Source organism: Trachymyrmex septentrionalis, unplaced genomic scaffold (assembly GCF_001594115.1).
Source record: "Trachymyrmex septentrionalis isolate Tsep2-gDNA-1 unplaced genomic scaffold, Tsep1.0 scaffold91, whole genome shotgun sequence".
Taxonomy (NCBI): Eukaryota; Metazoa; Arthropoda; class Insecta; order Hymenoptera; family Formicidae; genus Trachymyrmex; species Trachymyrmex septentrionalis.
Genome location: NW_017306102.1, coordinates 1 through 3,860, shown reverse-complemented (window position 1 = coordinate 3,860; position 3,860 = coordinate 1). Strand labels below are relative to the sequence as shown.

The 3,860-nt window shown below is 28.3% G+C and overlaps 1 long non-coding RNA gene across 1 annotated transcript; it reads right to left on the bottom strand.

Annotated features, from left to right (window-relative positions):
- Window positions 1-1,756: 1,756 nt before the first annotated feature.
- Window positions 1,757-2,295, bottom strand: LOC108756038. The gene is made up of 3 exons (XR_001939803.1): window positions 2,285-2,295; window positions 1,987-2,012; window positions 1,757-1,902 (listed from the first exon to the last, which is right to left on the bottom strand). It is a non-coding gene; the product is annotated as an uncharacterized LOC108756038 (long non-coding RNA).
- Window positions 2,296-3,860: the final 1,565 nt, after the last annotated feature.

Genomic DNA, 3,860 nt, shown 5'->3' with positions numbered 1-3,860 from the left:
TATTGACACAGTTCAAAGTACACGCGCTCCACGCAATGTTTCAGTTCGAACATAAAAAACACAGTTGTACAGACATGTACCAAGTTATGACAATTTTGCATTATATGCAACGCGCAACAAGTTCTGCAATCAGAAAGATTTCAAAGATCCACGTGAAAAAAGCAATTGCAGAGATCAAATAAACAAAATGACACACAATCATTGCCGGATACATATCTTATAGTCTGTAATATCATAATTTGTCTGTATTTGTATTGAAAGTGACCCGATTAAGGTCCAGATGTTTGTAGTGGATTGCTCAATTGTTATTAGTATTAATTATATAACTTTCGAACGGTAATGTTAAAAAAAAATCGTACATACGTTCATTCGTACATACAATATGTACATACGTACTTAATGTACATATTTAAATTTATTTAATTTTTAATTTAATTTATTTGTGCATTATTTACAAAATAACAAGAAACATGGCATTATTTACAAAATAACAAGAAACATGGCTACAGAGTTAAACGAAAAAAATTAAGTGTACAAAAATTAGGTGCACAAAATTGTGAGGCACCAGTAAAGTCTGTTGCTTTAACGCCTATCGGCAAATGAGAGTAAAGAATTAGAGTGTAAAAAACGCAAAAGCGAACATAAAACATAAATTTACAATATAGTACAAAAGTTAAATTACAGAATATACAATAAAAACGTAACGTGACGTAGCATAAATTTAAGATACATTAATATTAAAAACTGAATACAAGACTGAATACAATAGTAGTGGACAAGTAGTAAATCGAGAACATACAATAGTAGTAGAGAAGGCTGAGAGATGATGCAGATGCGAGAGAGAACGTCTGCGACCATAAGAGATTCAACGCTTCGCAAAAAGTAAGATACGCAATATTGAATATACGTACATACGTACGTACTTAATGTGCATACATATTGAATATCCTACATACATACTATACGTTCATACATATGTACGTTCATATGTTAAAATGTTTATATATATAGATTTATACGTACGTTCATATATATGTATGTATAAACGTATGTATATAAACGTATGCCATACCTGCAACCAAAAAACTGATTATTGATTATGAGAAGGGTCATGTGTGAAGGATAATATAATGTAAAGAGGGGATATTATGTTACTTGCATTCCATTTTTTCATCTGTTGATGTAGGTCCTTCTTGACGTTCTAATGTATTATAATTAACAGCATTGTTACTTGTAGATGGTTGGTCGATATCAACTGCTTTATTATTGTAGTGCTTTATTATTATATAGGCGAAGAGATCTTTTCTATTGATTTTATAGATGGTCCTCGAATTTTAAAATTAAGATGTGTTTTATAGAAAAGGTATGTTATTATATCATTTATATATTCTATTTTTCGATTTGTATATATCTTTTAACGGTTGCCTTCTAAATGATTTTACCTTTTTCTTACCTGTAGAAATTTCTTTCGAATAATTTTTATCGTTCGATTTTATATTTAGAATATTATCAACAGATATTATAACAGATATTAAATATATTTTTTAAGTATAGATATTAAATAATTTAATATTCTCCTACTTGAATATTATTTGTAAATTCAAACTTTCGTTTTTCATCACTACAATTTTAATTTGTTTCATCGCTACAATTTTAATTTGTGCATAACGACTTTCCAATGAATTTGTCAATACTCTATTTTTTTTTTAACAGATGACGTGTTATTTAAAACAGTATCTATTTCTTGTTTCCTTTTTTTAGTTTTTGGCACAATATAATTTAGTTAATTTGCACAATAAGTTTATCAATTTTTTTCTGCTCAATCACTATCACAATCCGTTGTAAAAGCATAATTTGCATTTTTTAAACGGTCCAATCGCTGCAGTGCATCTTCATAAGAATCTATAAAAATTACAGGCACAGTATCACAGATTATATAGATATAGTAGCAATTACAACAAATCAATTTTATTGTCACATATTTACCGATCATTTGTTAAAGGTACTGGTGGCTTGTTAAATTAATAAATTCCTTTCTCTCAGTATTGGAATCATTAGAATAAAAAAAAACTAGTTTTAAAACTATTTTTTTTAAATTCAATATATGCATTTAATAAATAATTTATACTAAACAATTTATACTAAACAATTAATTTCTATGTCTAATCTCTTTGATAATGTCGATAGAATTAAGTAATTTCAACGGAATATGATTCAAATTTGATGTACATTATAAATAATATGCGCCGGATCTGAAGAGGTTAAGTAATATTTTCATATAAACCTATATCTACTTCTTCTTTAACTAAAATGGCACACGAAGACCATTTGCTGTCTGGATTTCTTTGTGCTTTTACAACATCATGAAACTCTTGACATTTTTTGATTGTGTATGGTCGTGGTAAGAAAGAAGTTCCTTCTTTTCCATTAAAAAATATCCAATTACTCGGAACGCAATCAACAGATTCCTTTTTCTTATCACTAATAAATTCAATTAATGTATAACTTTTTATTTTAGAAATTCCGTTTTATTAATATTTACTGAAAATTATTCACAATTATGACTAACAATCGATTTGTATCGAGTTTCTCTGTTACTGCTAGTAACGGAAAATATACTATATTAACAGAAAATTCGATTCTTCGAACTGTCAGTCATAATTGATCATTTTTCCTCTCCTAAGCTTTCGATAGGTTATACAAAAAGATTGCTAATATTTTTGATGTGCCTCGTTGGAAAAATCCTAAACTTTGTGATTATTATTGACCATTGAAAAACGTACACATAAATGATGCATTACTGCATGTGAATTACCGTTAATACACATTAATTCTCAACGCGGCAGTGAAACGCAAAACGTGAAATTGTAAATATTTAAACAATTTAAGTAAAATGGATGTGCGTTTATTAGCAGCAAGAGAACAAAAAAAAATATAAATATATAAAAGCAGCTGTTAGGAAAGATATGCGTAATTTATATATTACGTGTAAATATTTCCTAATATCTCGTAATGTCTAATTTTTAATTTGTATACAACACATCACATAAATTCGTAAAGTTTGATATATTACTTTAATTTAATTATATCTACAATATCATGTACAAAAACTATTTTTAATAACTATTTTTTATCTGTTATTATAATTCATTGTGATGTTTCTTTTCTTTTTAGTACAAAGTAAATGTTCGAAATGTGAAATTAGAGGAAAACAATATGACACAAATATAAAAGAAGGAGAAGAGGGTAGACAAAAAAATGGTAATAATCAATTATTACAAAATGAGAGTTACAACATTATCGTCAGGGAATGGAAATGACTCGTTATATACTTCTCAGACAACAAAAGTGTCTAAAATTGCGTCATCCCTGATAGAAATTTCATATACTTTTTGAGCAATTACTGAACAGTTATACCAACTTTTGTTTAGTAACTGAGAAGGAAACCTACTTAGGATCTCAATCAGGATGTAACGCTTTGTTCGCAATTACTGCATACAAAAGTTGCATAAAATCTGAATCCATTTATTTTTTCTGAATAGAAACACCACAAATAATGAATATTAAATTGATTAATAAGCAAGCAAACTGCTCATGAAATGGACACAATAAAACTCTATCAAGTTCTCGTCCATTTTCTACTCAGTATTGGCACAACTAATGAGAATACAGTAATATTAGATAATAACTGGATAGGAAAATCTAGAAAAATTGCATACATTTCTATCAGAGATAAGATGTTTTTAGTCAGATTGTGTTCCAAGACCGAAAATCTGATATGAGTGAAATCCTACAGACTTTCACATGAGTGAAATCCTACAGCCTCCCGATAAGGCACATTAGTCACATTTTCGCTTGCT